The sequence below is a fragment of the Apus apus genome, chromosome 1 (assembly GCF_020740795.1).
Source record: "Apus apus isolate bApuApu2 chromosome 1, bApuApu2.pri.cur, whole genome shotgun sequence".
Taxonomy (NCBI): Eukaryota; Metazoa; Chordata; class Aves; order Apodiformes; family Apodidae; genus Apus; species Apus apus.
In genome coordinates, this window is record NC_067282.1 from 173,452,937 (window position 1) to 173,469,550 (window position 16,614).

A 16,614-nucleotide genomic window follows, 5' to 3' on the forward strand; every position below is an offset into this window, starting at 1 on the left:
TAGTGATACACAAGTCAGCTTGTGGTATACATGTCCTTAGCCTTAGCCTTTAATAGAACTATAGATGTTAATAACAAAGGCAAGGTCAATTCTACTGCATCTGCTGTTGTTGCTTCATGCTGCAGGCAGATAACCTGGGAGACAGAGCCAGCAGAGCATCTAGCTAATGAACTCCCTTGAGACTGATGCTTTTCATGGGCTGAAAAACAGGAGATTGCTGTTAGCAAATTCAGTGCGGTAAAAATAGTTAAGATTGTATTTTAAAATGTTTTCAAAAGGTGATAATAATAGTGCTCAGGAATGCAAATAATCTGGAAGAGGTTTGAATTTAAACCTCTAATTCTTTTGCAAGTAGACTACATGAAACAATAATGTTATTTCTTAAGACTTCGTATGAGTTTTGCCCTAGGTATGCTTCTTCTAGACATATTCTCAAAAACACTAAAGGGCTCATTTTAAATTACAGAAAAATTATTTTAAACTGGCATGAAGATACAAAAAACTGGTTCAGAAATCCACTACTTCCTAACTGACACTGGCATTTTTGGGTCATGTGGAATAATGTCCCAGCATAGTGTACCAGAGATCATTGGAGAAGTTTTTTTTAGGTTTCCTTTAGTGTGGTTGGTTGGTTCATTGTTTTTTTTTAATTAAAAATATAGTTCAGTAAGCCAACTTCACTAATAGATGGAACTTTCAAAGCACGAGTTAGCTAAGTGCATGCCACTCAGAAATATAAAATCAGCTGGTTTGGGGTGCTCTGAAAACATTTCAGAGGATGCTTGTTGCAGGACTGATGGGCTTTAGAGACTCAGAGGTACCCAAAGAATCTATCTGAGTCTGTAAAATTTGCAAGGTTATGTAGGGTGCAATGTTTGCATCCCACTGCAATTCCTGCTCTTTAGTTTAATTTTGCAGTTAACTGAGCATTTTGCAGGATTGCTTCACAGATTGTTATTTTACAGCTTCACAAGAAGTTCATAGGACAAACGTAGTAAGAAACTGATACTGACATGTGCTTAGAATCATCTTCAAATTTGCTACTGTAGTTGTGAGGACTTGGCTGAAACATGTCCAACTGAAATGATGAATGAAGTAAAGACATTGCTGAAATATTAGTGGAAGTATTTCTGGTACTTTCAAAAACAATTTACTGCAGAAATAGATGATTGTGAAGAGTCAGTTTTATCCCCAGTGTGAACACTGGCCTTGAGAAAAGTCCTCAGTGGCATATGCATTCTGTTCATCTTACTTTACTTACACAGAAAAAGCATTAAACTCTCAAGAAACTAAAATTATTTTATCCAAAAACTGGGAAGGAATAACTCAAAAAGTATGGACAGTTTCTGGCAGCCATAAGAGGGTGAAAACTGATGGAGAAATGAAGATGAAGGCAGTACAGAAGGCAGAGGTTTAGGAGTGAAGAGGAAGAGGCAGGAGTGCACATTTCATAGTTTGTAAAAATAATTGATTTTGCACAGGGATAATGTAGTCCCAGACAGGATTGTCCATGAGGACGATTGTTAATGAGAGTAAGTAAAATTATTAATGTTTATGACTATTTTATTATCTTCTTTAATAATTATAATTATTAAGTCTAGGTTTCCTTTAGCATACACATTACAACTTCAGGATTAAATATAAAATAGCCTCTTTTTTTTTTTTTTTTAAAGTGTCACAGATCAAAGGAATCTGGAGGAATAAAAGCACAATTGATACTTCAAGGTACAAAGAGACAGAAAAGCTCTCTCTGCTATGTGTGTATAGCACACAAGTTGTGATGGTGGTTAGAGAGACTTCAGCAACCCTTCTTTCTAAATGGTTGTGCAAGGTGCAACCTGAAGTCCTGCATCTGGTCTTACAACCACTGGTGCATTTAGGATGGAGCAAATGGAGAAGCCCCATGGAAAAGGCAGGCCCTACACACTCCAAAGTTCCCCAAGCCACACCTGGGACAGAATTCACACTGGATCTTTTTACACTGGCTCATCTTGAGCATACAGCCCATGAGATTTTCTCTGATCTAGTCTCCTTCCTGAAATAGAGTCTCCTTCCCTACCCTCCAAAGAAGAGAATATTAATTAAGATTCATCCATACTTTCTCATTTTCCAAACATTTCTGAACATAGGCTTAATCAGCCCTGGAATGCCTGACACAGAGTGTTAGCTCTGGGGACTGATCCTGCATGCTGTACAGCAGGAACCACAACTGTTGAACTTCAGCACAAGTGCAACTTATAATAAATACAGTAATTAGCATGATATCACCTGTATTCCTGTTTCAAGGCATTTATAAAAGTTACAAAGGACAAGATGGGGTAACAGGTCTGTGTATTTTTCTGTTTAAAGTATGTGGAAACTCAGTATGAGTTGGAGTTTCAGTTGTGCCCCGTTGGACACAAATCTCTTCTCTAGCTTCACTTGCTCAGAAGGGTATGCAACATCTTTTGGTAAATACAGAACTCAGTCCTAAATATTAGTTGGACCCCTGCACTCTTACTTTTCTCTGTGTAGAGTCAAAAGACTTAAGAAATGGTCTAGAAAGCTTACATTTGAACTGGAAGACTGACTTTACCTAGTTACTTTGAATAGGAGCAAATAATTAAAGAAGTTAATTACTGTACACTACTTTGTCATAAATGAAACAGTTTCAGGGCAGTTATAATTCTTCTGCACTTTCCACAAAGCTCTGTGTACTATTTTTCATATGCTTTTTCATTATACATGAAATTATTTAGAGGAGAAGAAAAAAACATTTATAAGGAGAAATAATGTTCTCACAAGTAACAAGAGAAATGGAAAAGGGCTTTTTTGTAATTAAGATGATCTCTTTTTTCAGGTTTTTATTGTTAGCAACTACAATGTAGCTAACACCATAATTTTACACAGCATTTTCACTTCAATTTGTCATTGGTTCAAAAATGAATTGACTGCAGATTATCTTTAATCTCTTGAAAGTAGAACATATAAAATAATAGCAATGAAAATAATAAATCAAAGTTACAAAATATCTCCATAAATCTTCATTACATATAAATGAAATATGGAGTTGGAGTGTTAAATGCAGTTGTTAACAGACCTCTCTTAATTTTTAATTCTAGAGACTGACATGATATGTAAAATGAGATAAAATGTGCATTTACTAGCAGCCTTCCTAATCATCATAGTAGTTACTATTGGCCAGACAGGTACTTATGAAGTATGGCATTGCTGTGGACAAAATTATTTATCTGTATGACACTATATGTCACTTTTGAACTTCGACTTGACATCTATAAAATTGCATTTTCATCAAACTGAAAGATCAAGCTTTCTGTGCTGACTCACTTGGGTCAACATTTTGCAAATGACTGGATTTACCACTTGAACCATAAACCCTTTGTGAATAATTTTGTGCATTGATGTTTGATAGCCTAGGGCACAGATCATAATTTCTGAGCTAAAGAAAAGGTGTCAAAGCAAAATTAATTTCTTTTCTGCAAACCAGATTACTTATTCCAATGTGCTTTCTCATATGATGGTTGTTAAAAGTCTTACAGACTTAGCTGAATTCCCAGACACTATAAACAACATAATTCCATTAAGAGTAATTTTTAATACCCTTACGATAGTTCAGAAAGTCAATTGCCCCAGTAGACCAAAAGCTTTTAATTGATAATAGATTATTATTTTTTTTTTTCTGGAAGCCTTTGGCTTGATTTCCAGGTAGTGTTTACAAACTCAGCAGAGTTATGAATTTAAAATGAGATTGCAAAATAAAAAAGCTGCTGTTTGTTTCAACTGACTGGAGCGATTAGTGGTGTTTCATCTGTCTCAGGACCTTAGAGATGGATGAGATGTAACACACAGCCGGATAGCTGATCTCAAAAGAGTGATCACCCATCATGGCCTGCATGCCTTGGTTACATATCTGTAATACTAGCTGGAATTTTGCAGAAAACTTTTCTATTAAGAAGTTGTATCAAAGCAACTGCAGGTTCGCTCCTTTTTTGGACATAAAAAAAAATTCAGTAGAAAAAAGTTTCACTGTCAGTTGTCCAGACCTTCTTAAATGTTTCACTTAAAATCAAATTGGCTATACAAGCTGTACCACTGCCCAAGGGAGGAGGATATCAGGTGACTGCCTAGGATCCCTTGAAAGTTTACAAGACTTGTAAAGTAGAAGTTGGTAGAAGTTGCAGAATCCCTCGGGATCTAGTTTAGTCCAGTGCATCTCCATCACTCCAGGCAAACATGCCTTGTTGTCTTCTGATGTTCTTGTGAAACCAATATTTTAAAACCACTTTCATTAATATATTTTAGGGGACCTTGTAGTGCTCTTGTCACCAGCTCCTCAGTATTTAATACAAGAAAAAGGAATTATTTCCAATAATATCTCATCTAGAGCTCTCTGCCAAAGAACAGGTGTGAGTGCTATTCTAACCACTATCACACTTTGCAGGAATGTTATTGTGTATGATGTGATTTCTATGTGAACATGCCAAGTAAATCTTAAACTCAGCTTTGATTTTCAGACATGCACTGTATCCGGGTGTACCCTACAGTTCATCCATCCTTATAGTGCTGTGCTTTGTATTTGTAGCTGGAATGGTGTTGTTAGCCCACCAATGCTTTGGCTACTGCTCAGCAGTGCTCACACAGCATCAAGAATGTCTGTCCAACTCCTGTCCCAACAGGCCAGTAGGCTGGGAGTGGGCAAGAGGTTAGAAGGGGACATGGCCAGAACAGCTGACCCAAACTAACTGAAAGGATATTCCATACCACATGGCTTGGTGCTTAGCAACAAAAGCTAAGTGAAAGGGGGCAAGGGAGCATTCCAAAGCAACTGCTACACCTACAGAGGTCTTTCTTCCCAGGGAGTGGCTGGACATCATCTGCTAACAGTAAGTAGGGAATTTGTTTTGTGCGGCCATTGTTTTTCTTTTCTTTTAACTGGCTTTATTTTGACCCATGAGTTCTTAATCTTAGTTTCTCTCCCCATTCTGCTGAGAAGGACGAGTGAGACAGTGGCTGGGCGGGCATCTGGTGGACAGTCAATGTCAACCCAGCACACTTACATGTAAAATCACTTATTCACTGTGTTCTTGAATATCAGTGGCAACACATTAGAGAACATGTTATGTTTTCGTCAGGCATTTTGGACACTTTATGAAGGCATAAAATTCTCATTTCCCTTGTGTTTTTACATGCCAGTGCAATGAAAATGAACAGTGAGCTTCCAGGTCCCCCTGTGAAGAGATGTTTTGGAAAGCAATAAACTCATTTCCCATATTCTATAGGTGAAAGAAGAGAAAATAGTTGTCCATAGATTAGAGCTGGGAAAATATTTTATTTATAAGACTGGGCATGATGAGTGGGAAGGGAAAGCTGATGAAATAGCTTAGTACACAGATTTCTGTTCTGTGACTTACTACTATGTCAGAACAAATGATCTGGAGACACTGTTACTCAAGACTTGGGCTCTGGCTCCCTTTCCCCCTCTCCACAGATGTCAGATACTCCCCAAGGGCAGAACTCAAGCTCTGTAATCCAAGGTTTCAACCAGTGATGGACTTCTCCTATGTGTGAATGCAAGGCATGCTACAGCTGTTCACAGAGCTCAGAATGGAGTCAAGTTTCTCTTGTGCAACTCTTTTCCCTCCAGGCATCAAAGCAAATACAAATGCTCTTCTCAGCAAATGTGGTTTATAGGCCTATCATTCTGATTAGTTGTACAGGATGATTTCTTCATTGCTGACATTCCCTTATCTTGTTTGACCTTACCAGGTACCCACATTCCCTAACAAGGCAAGACTGTAGACACAAAGTTAAGGAAAGTGACTCTTTTTGTCACTTGGGAAACTGTATTTGGAGTGCTCTGTGCAGTTTTGGGTAGGCTTGGGTTTTTATTAATCATAATTATATTGTAAATAACATTAGTATTATCATTGTAACCAGTTGGTACTTTTGACTTTACTATTCCTTCTGAATATCTCTCACTCTCTTTCTCAGATAATACAGGATCCTTCTGTTTTGTTATGTAGAGGTTTGTCACATGCCATTTGCACACAGCTTCCCATCTAATGGTAGTCAAAGCTGAGGATTGCATTTATTATACCAGTGAAGCTTTCTGGAATCTCCCTCTCAATTTCTAGGAGTTGTGTTAGGAAGAGCAGAACCCATGTCATGTTGTTGCTTACAGTTTTTTACCGCACTTACTAGAAAATTCACTTTTAATGCTCTATTTGTTGCCTGATTAATTAAACATGTATAGATTATTTGCAAACTCTGTGCTATAATCTACAGTTTGAACCAAGATCATGATCTATTCACTGTGGTTTCTTCACTGATTTTTACTTCTCTCTTCCTCCAGTTTGCTGTGGATTCTTAAAAGATTGATCTTCAAGCCATCTTCCTTTGCATGAGAGATTGTTTCTCATGATGACAGCGCACAGGCATTGTTGACTACTGTGTCTGATTGAAGCTAATCTGTTACCTAGGTTATGACATATATCATCTGTATGTTTTATATTGTTCTAGGTTATATGAGGATGATTGTTCCACCTGCTATTACCAACAGCACTCATAATCTTTAAAATAATAGAATCTATTCAATCTGTCAGCAGCAGTCTTTAAATTACTTTGTTTTGCAAATAAAGTACACTCAGTCTTTTAATATATCTTTTAAGTGCTCTGTAAGGCAACAGTGCTTTGATTTATTTATTTAAGCTACATCCTCAGAAACAGTTTCAGATTCTCATTTCAAAAATTTGTAATCACGAGTTGCTTTGGGAGTGAATTATTCTGTAAGATGCCTCCACATCAATTATTCCTTTCTCTGGGTACCTAAGAGAGACTATGAAATCACCAGACAGAGTGTGAGTTTTATCTTCTATTGGATGTCATAAAAACACAGCTTTTTGCTCACTAGTTACAGTAATAACTGTTACATACTGTTGTAGGCTCCAGGTATGGAAAATCCCATCCTTTGCTAAGCTATTAAAGATTTATTTTTGCTTCTTATGTTCAGCCTGGAGCTTGTGGATCCATACATTTTCCTCAGTATTTCTAAATTAAAATCCCATCACAGTGGTGGCTTTCTTCTCCTCCTCAGTAAATAAGATATGAAGGAATCACATGCTGCCAGTGTGGATTTAAGAAACTACAGAAACCTTTACAGTGGTAAGCTGAGGTTTGAATGTGAAGTGCACTTGCTGCAGTGCTTTATGGAGCCACACAGCACCATTCCTTGTACCTATTAATGAAAGTCATTATTGCATGGTAAATTCACTCTAAAGCTCAGGGTATCTTAACTTCCCTATCTAGATTACATCTAAACAGCCACATTTACTAACTGGTAGTGTTATGCCACCTCTAGCTACATATTTGAGACCTTGACTGGAAACTGTTGGGTTTTTTTGTTGGATGAAAAATGCTAATATATGCATTGGGGCAAAATCATTTGGATTCAAGACATGAACAATGTCAGCAGACATTTCCACAATTTAATTACACAGCAAACTAGCTGGGATTTTGGCTGTGCATGGTATTTTGGGGTTTTTTTGGTCTGCAAAGTGTTTATCTCTTCCATCAGTGTGAATTATCATATACCTTGATCTGCAACTGCCGGAAGTTTCTTGGTGGGGTCACAGCCTCTGCTCATGCTGAACAGGCACTGTGAGGTCATGGGACAGGGAGCAGGCAGTAGCAACTTACACCTCTGGGGTGTCCATGTCATTTGAGGGTTGCATTTGCATGGCTTACTGATCACTGGGAGCACTGGGGCACACTCAGACCTGGAGCAGCCACTTCTCCCCCAGGATGGGTGTTCAAGGGGGGAACCCACATTCCTGGGAGAGGATGTGCATGTAACCCTCACTGCTGGGAGGGGTAACTGCCTCTATTTATTTGGATTAGAATATTCTGGGACATATCATAGCATCAACATAGAACTGTTTGGATTGGAAAAGACCTTTAAGATCATCAAGTCAATCCAGTAACTGATCGCTATGAAGTCCACTAAAGGGTATTTAGAAAATCATAGATGCAGATTAACCTTTTTAAGCATCTAGTGTTTTAACTCTTGTATTGTGGTTTGTTTGTTGCACTGCAAATCTAGCTTACATGGTTCACTACTTGTTGGTTAATTAAATGTTGTTAATAAATAAATATACCACTGTGATTCTGGTTTGGTTTATGCTATGTGGATTGCACAGTTGTTGCCTGAGAGCCATCTGGTGTTTGTGGGTAGCAGGCTGGCTGCATCTTGCTCCTTACTTATTTTAGAGAAACAAATGGTTCCCAGCTAGGGCAGGAGCTGGACTCTCCAATACAACTTTCTGTTCAGCTCTCATTTAAGCTATTCATTACAGGAAAATTTTATGGAACTGCTGAGTCATTAACAATCACTGTGAATTCATTGTTGTTCTTCTATACCCAGAAGATAAATTAGTCAAGCACAAGTGCAGCTGAATAAACATAATTTTCGGGGTCATTATATGCCTTTACAAGGAGGAGGACACTTTCAAAGAAGTAATGAGGTCATCTCAGGTCATATTGTGATATCCTGTGTAATACATATATGTGAATGTAATCTCAAGATAATATTTCTGTGTTAATTGACTCAGAAAGTTTTCTTCCCTTTACAGGGTACTTGGCTGTTGTCCAACAAATTTTTCTTCATATATTTTATGTATATGCATATAATTCTAGAGTGTATTATAGTCTGCTGAATGCCATGGATGAGAGTGTTTTCTGGCAAACTGAAATAAAGCTGTACTTAATATCATAGACTTAAAGAATAATTTCAGTTGGAAAATACTTTTAAGATCATAAAGTCCAACTGTAAACATAACACTGGTCTTTGATATTTTCAGCAGGGTGACTCCTCAAGTAGCCAAGCACATCTTTTCTCTATGACTCTGTCCAGATCATCCTAAGTTTAACAAAAATAACCCCAAGACTGTAGCCAAATGACCCTTTTTCATTCTTCTGGGTAACCTCCCTCCTGAATGACAGTTGTAACTAAAATAGCATATTAACTAAGTTTCACTTGTCATTTTCAGTATTCCTGTGCAGCATGAAATCTTTTCATTTGTTCATCACTTTTTTGCAGAGTACTTGCTGAGAAGGCCAGGCCAGGACCATGTCCCAGATCTGCAGTTCTGCTGTTCTAGTTGCATATCCTTGCTGGGTGTCCAGGCAGTACGGATAACGAAGCTGCCAGGCTGACAGCAGAGAGTAAAAACATGAGGAGGCAAAGGAGCAGAGAGACAGGGGGGATTGGAGAGACAATTAGAGGAGAGAATAAAACTGAATCCAGGCCCAGAATGGAAGCTAAGCAGACAGGAGGATCAGGAGGCTGGAACAGGAAACTGGGAACTGAACGTAGGGCAAAAATGAAACATGGAGAGCAAAGGAAACAGGGAGTTAAAGTCACTGGATAGCTGAAGCTCTGATGTAGCAGAAAGTTATGAGCATTAGCTGCATGCAAATGAATATTCTAATGTAAAACCAGAAACCCAGAAAATAATAAAAAAAATAACAGTGTATTTAATCTGATCCTGAAATAAATTTGCTTCATACCTCATAGGAACCCTGAAGTCGCTGGTGGAAAAGCATCCAAGTCTGCAGGACAGTATTCATCTCTCCTCCTCTGGCTACTTTTCCAAAACTCTTGCTTTATTCTGTACATGTCTTCCAACTTTTGCTGAAGATGGAATAAGAATATTTTAGAGAATAACTACATAATCCTCAGAGCTCCAACCACCCAGTGCACTAGTTAAAGGAGTAACGGTGCAAAAAAGAATTTGTGATCATATAATCAAAGGCTGCATCCTGATGTGTATAGTCTGCTAAGAAAATGAAGCTGACAAGGAGTTTGTTAACTTTTGAATCCTTAACTTTCCAACCTTAATAATTTGTTTTCTTGTTGGGACATTTCTCATCTGAAGTTAAATATATGTGTTACACCAGAAGCCCTAAAGTGTTTATAGCATAAAAGGACAGCTGCTGGTATGGGGATATAGTCATACACTATATCACAAAACTAGAAATCAAGCATATGCTGACAATCCCCTTTCTTCCCCAGCTGGTAGCTGGCAGGGCAGCTTTACAGGGCAATGGATGTCTTACTGTTGATAATGCAAAAATGAGGCAGCAGATGATACCTTGGAGGCACAAGTAACCAAATTAGGAGGGGCAAGGGAGGCAAACCAGGTTAACTAATGAAAAACAAAAGGAACGAAACCCTGAACCAGTTGCAATGGGCCTTGAGGGACAAGAGCTTTGACCTTGATGTGGTGGAAGAGCAAAATCAGGCTCTTAATCACCCATGCAGTATCTTAAGTAGCTGTTCTGGTCTTCATGCAGATATTCATACAGTCTGACAATTTTGTTCACATTTCAATTAATAAAACATTTTATGAAGAATCAGTTGTACCTCCAAGCTCTCATCTTTTATGCAGGTTTTAATTACTTATTAAACGCTTGCTGCCTCGTGTGGACTATACATGCTGAAAAAATAATTTGGCCTTGCTGAAACGAATCATTAAAAAATATCTTTGCACTAAATATCCCATTGGATAAAGCATAGGAACTGTCCATTATTTCCAATATAGTGTTAAAATCCTTGGGTTTGTTGAGTTTTCATTTTTTAAAAAGTAATAGTTTTCCCAACTTAAACACACCTTTCCTTAAACTTTCCTTCAGAAATTGCTTGTCACATAAAAGAAGAAAATTCTTTAAGAGTTATCCAACCACATTAATTCCTAGAACTAGAAAGAGTTCTTTACCCACTGGTGGTACCGTGCTGTTGTGCAGAAGATAATCACAGTGACAAGCCACTCTCTCACATAAGGAGATGGGCATGGTAGGCTTCCTACTCATCTCCATAAAGCCTCTGCCCAGACTCTGCCTACACTAACAGGTGCACAAAGGCCAAGTGTTTGTGACCAGCCAAAACAGGTGCTCCCGAATGTACCCAAAGCAGCAGGACCTGCCTGCTGGCCACTGGTATGCCAAGGACTAGAGGGTTGCCCTTGGCTCCCAATGTTACTTTACACTGTGAACAAACCCAAAGATTTATTAAACAGCAAACCCACAGAGGGACAGCAGCTACAAGACACAATAGAGCTCTGATCTTTTAATGATCAAGCAATTGTATCAACATTGTTTCTGTAATCAACTAAATTCTGATGTTTTCATATCTATATTTAAGATATTTATTATCATTTATTAGCATAAACATTGTGCAAGTCTAGTTCTTATAGCTAAAATCAGAACTTCAAGGAACATCACTACTATTTTATGGAAGACTGCAAGTCAGGAAAAAATTCTGACAATTGCCATTAACAGCAGCTGAGACCTTTGAATATCTTCAGGACTTGAGTTCCAATTGCTATTAGGATAGAACCCATCAGCAACATTTGTTTAAACTGCATAGGTGCCTTTCTGTATAGCTGATATAAATACGGTTGACACTTTGCAGTTTTGTAGTGAACTGCATTCTTTTATTGAAGAAATTGATTGGAAGAACCTAATGTTAGTGCCGGTAATGTTAGAGGTTCCCAATACTGATGAAGCACACAGCTGGCATCACCCTTGGCGGCCCCTGGCAAACAGCAGCATGTACAATGTGCCAGTCCCCCTGGCACATGTATAATCACTTATTTTCATTGGGCACCTTAAGTAATGTGCTGAGCTTCCAAAATGAATAGAGCCAGTGGGTGTACAAGGATTAGTATAAGCATCTGCTAATTAATGATTGCATATCCATGTGTGTACTGAAAGGAATAAATAACTATCCTGGGATAAAAAATTGGGACCTAGGGAACAGATTTCTGTGGATAAAATGAAAGTGTTTATGGCACGAATGTCTTCTTCTGATGTACATATAACACTGTAGTGATTTCTCATTTTACATATTAATTCACTTTAAATATTCTAACATAGATGCCTACTTCAAGAAACTTCAAGACAAAAGTGTTGTTCAGAAAACGCAATATAGGAAAAAACATTGGGTCTTCCATTTTCTTGCTAAATAAAAATGCAGGGAAAAAACTTTGTGAAATTTATGCCAATATTTAATTGAATGCATTAATCCATTTTGACTAATGTTTTTTAATTCACAGGTTACTTTTCTGCCTAGAATATATAAGTGTGTTACAGTTGATGCTGAATGGAAGTGTGATAAACTGTCATTTTAGACCTTTCATTGCTTGGATTCAGGATCCGTAATTCTCAATAAACACTATTCTAATCAAATAGAACACATATTTGAGAAATCTTTTTCTTTAAAAGTCTTAGTCTTCTGATTTTTCTGGTACTTGGTGTTCAGAAAAAAAATATCCAATAAATGTCCCAGGCTGCACTATGTTTCAGGCTTCATTTAAAGAAATCTCAATAGCATCACAATAAAATTTGTGGCTTTGGAATTAAAGGCTCTTTAATAGGTTCAGAACAAAGACAGCATTAGTCTGGAAATGAAAAATGAACCAGTAAGCATACAGAGTACCACTATCTTTGATGCCAAACAAACAGTAGAAAGGGTTGAAGAAATGAGAAACATTAATGCAGTTTTAATATTTTAGCATTCTGTTGTCTCATTTAGTAAGTACGTGGAAGCATTTTGTGCCTTCTTTATTGTGATCTATCCAGCTTTTACAGTGCTTCTGTTATAGTCATATACATCCTTTATCTCCCCCTGCCATCCCCACAAAAATGCTGAGCATGCTTTATTACTTTTATAAATATTAACAGAAACAATATAACTTTTCAAGAAAACTGTTCACATTTGTTTGCTGTAAATCACAGTAGTAACCTCAGGGGTATTTTTTCTTAGCAACAAACGCACAAGGAATTCAAGAACGACTTATTATTTTGAACAAAATGTAAAGAAAAGCTTTCCTTCCAGCTCAATAAAAATGATGTATACTAATATCTTACCTTGTAATTAAACCAAATAAACAAACATAATTGTACAAATCTTATAAACCCCACATTACAGATTTTCTGAGATATTTAATATTCTCTTTCTTTCTCTGTTGAGTTGTTTCATTAATGATTACATTTTTATTAACTACATTTCTCATTAATGTGTTATGCAAAATTATGTTTTGAGCAAAATTATGTTTTGAGCACATCAGGGTGTTTTTTTTTTCTTTGATGCTTTTATTACAGTTTTCTTCCTGCATAGATAGATTAACATTTTTACATGAAAATAACTCCAAATACAGATGACTGCTAAAACGAGTGAATAATTTTCAATAGCTATATTAATTAAAATTTGTCTCCCTTCCAATTCTTATGTTGTGTGTAGCAAGCTACAAAATGTATTTTAAATTATATAACCAGTCTTTCTGAATGACTTTTGTATGTGATTAATTTGTAAATAGTTTGTTAAAAATATTATAAAACCAGGAGATATTTATTAGTATCACCCACATGGCATATTTCTGTTATTTGATTTTCAAATGCAAATGCACTTTAAAAAATAATTCAATAATTATTTTCTATAAATAATTTCCATTAAGTTGGAGCTAAACTTTTATCTAACAGTGTGTATATATATATATATATATATATGTAATGCATTTAACATGATTGTGTCATAGAATATCTTTGAGAAAATTACATGTTCTACATATTTTCATTATTGAAATAAATTTAGTTTTTATGGCTTATAAATCTATCAGCTTCCTATAAAGTTTTCCCCATGGTTGTTTAAAAAGCATATAGAAAAATGTGTGTCTCTTGACCAGCAAAGTAGATGAGCTTTTCAGCACACTGTGTGGTCCTGGAGCTTATTTTAATTTTCACCTGGGTCATCCTCACAAATACCTTTTCCATGGGAAGCAAGATCCAGAAGATAAAGAACAGTGAATGCTGCAGCATAGACTCAAGGCTGGACCATGCATGAGAATTCAAGAGTCAGAAAAGGCTGCTGGGTTAGACATGGTCTATACTGCTTAGTTGTAATTGCTCAAGGGAACACAATGTGTTTTTTTTTCTTTGCTTCCATAAGCATGCAATAATTCTGGTGTAAATACTTATGTTTTAGAAACTGTGTGCACTTTGTAAATGTGAAGTTAAATTTACACAAGGACTTGAAGGAATGAATTTAAATCATTAAATTTTCAGTGCAAGTGAATATGGTTAAGAATTAGTGTAGATAAATACATTTAAAAGTTTATTACTAAAATTTGCTGTTTATTGTTACATGAAAATGCCTGTGAATCTCAGGAAATCCTCTAATACTACATGAGGATTTTCATCTCAGTTGTGAAGGACACCTCCCCATAGACCCTTGCAAAGTTTGTTCCTTTATAATCTAGTCAGTTTGCCTGGGACAAGCTAGCAGTTTAAAGTATGTTCCACATAATCAGCTATGCCTTGCTGTTATCTATCTGACTTTAATAAAAAACAGAAAATCCGAATCTTGGAAAATAAGTGTCTAGATTTATGAATTAAAATTAAAGCTTTAGCTGAAAGCACTTGCTTTGTAATCTTTGATGAGAATGGCAATATATTTGTAATCTTGGCTTACTGTATCAGTTCATGCACTGCACAGAAAATTGCAGAAAGGTACCCATGGGAAGGAGGAATGCCATGACCCCCTTACAAGAGCATATTCAGATTATTTCATCAGATATGCAGTTTTTCCATTCCTTTGACAGTCTGCCTGTTAGCATTCCTTCAGTATTGCCAGACCGCCCTCAGAAACACCCTCCCGTACTCTGAACGTGTTGTTCTGCCAGCTCTTGGAAGGGGAAATTCCCAATGGAGAGTAGCTTCCTTGTTTAATCTACAGAATTGGTAAAAATGTAATGCTGGGTCGTGAGATCTCTTGGATGTTAGTTATACTTCACTCAGCTAACTGGGGAGTCTTCTTTTGAGGATCAAAAATAGAAAGCCTAATTTCAGAGTAGAGTTTATGTTCCCTTTTAAGACTGTTTAACTTTTGTAGTATCAAAAATGAGAGAAATCTACCTGTTCTTGCCTTTTTTTTGCCATTTTGTTGTAATATACCACCCAAGTTCCAGCTTCTATGTCTTCATCTATTTTGTCTGACAAGCCATATATAAAGATTCAGTTCAGTGTTTATCACAGTACGAAAGTTATGAAGCCCTGAAAAATGTGGTTTCAAACATAATAGAAATGGTGACATACTCTAACCTATCGTGGCAGTAACAACACTGCTGTAATATAAAAGGGTACTAAGACATATTGGCAGTCGAGGCTGCTTGCTCTGCTATAATTGCTCCTTTTATAGACATGGTAATGCATCTTGGTTCCTGAGTATCAAATGTTGGCAAATGAGGACATAGCAGTCAGGAAATATTCTTACACATGAAAAGACTGTTTAGTTTTATTTGTTTGTTGCTTTTTTTTTTTTTTTTTTTAATCTTAAAGCACTCATAATGACATTTTCTGAACTGAAAGGCCAAGTCTAGGAGAAGCTAAGAGTGCAACCAGTATACAGTTAGAGTGCTCATCCTAGAAATAAAAGTGCTATTGATAAGAACTACTATAATGTTGTCTCTGCAAAGACAATCAAGATCAAGGGTGGAGAGTGCCAAGATTTGAGGTATCAGAATGTCTTTTCTCCAGAAACTGCTAGGATATGTGATGCTGGTATACAAAGTACTGCCAACATAGAAAGAGGACAGTGATAAGTAACCCAGAAAACTACATTCATGCGGCACAGTGCTGGCTCCTCAGCACACTCTGGGTCTGTGCTAGACCCGTCTGCTTCTGACTGATGGTTCTCATTCCTGCTGGTTTTTATGTTTAAAACTTTGAAATATTTTAAGGCTTATGTTACAGACCCTCATAGTGATGTTTAGAGTGTGAAACTGATGATCCTTGCTTTTGGGGTGTGGTGTGTTTTTACTCCACTACATTATGATTTAGGAGAATAGGGAGATGTTTGAGAAACTCCTGGAGTAATTTGGAGACCTGTCCTGAGGGGGAGAGATGCAAAACCTCATTCAAGATCATGCATATTGATTTTGGAAATGGTCCCTGGTGGATAAAATCCCCCAACGCTTGCCCAGCCATCTTTCAGAAAGTGCTAATTGGCCTGGGTCATTATTATGCCAGTTGCGTGCTAGCTATTCAGTACCATGCATAATCACACTCCAGTACTCATACTTACAAGTACAGGTTGGGGGCTGACCTGCTGGAGAGCAGTGTAGGAGAAAGAGACCTTAGAGTCCTGGTGGACAGGAGGATGACCACGAGCCAGCAGTGTGCCCTTGTGGCCAAGAAGGCCAATGGCATCCTGGGGTGCATTAGAAAGGGTGTGGTTAGTAGGTCAGGGGTGGTTCTCCTCCCCCTCTATTCTGCCTTGGTGAGGCCACATCTGGAATATTGTGTCCAGTTCTGGGCCCTACAGTTCAAGAAGGACAGAGTCCAGCCACAAAGATGGTTAAGGGAGTGGAACATCTCCCTTATGAGGAAAGACTGAGGGAGCTGGGTCTCTTTAACTTGGAGAAGAGGAGACTGAGGGGTGACCTCATCAAAGTTTACAAATACGTTTAGGGCAAGTGTCAGGAGGATGGAGACAGGCTTTTTACAGTGATGTCTAGTGATAGGACAAGGGGCAATGGATGAAAACTGGAACATAGGAGGTTC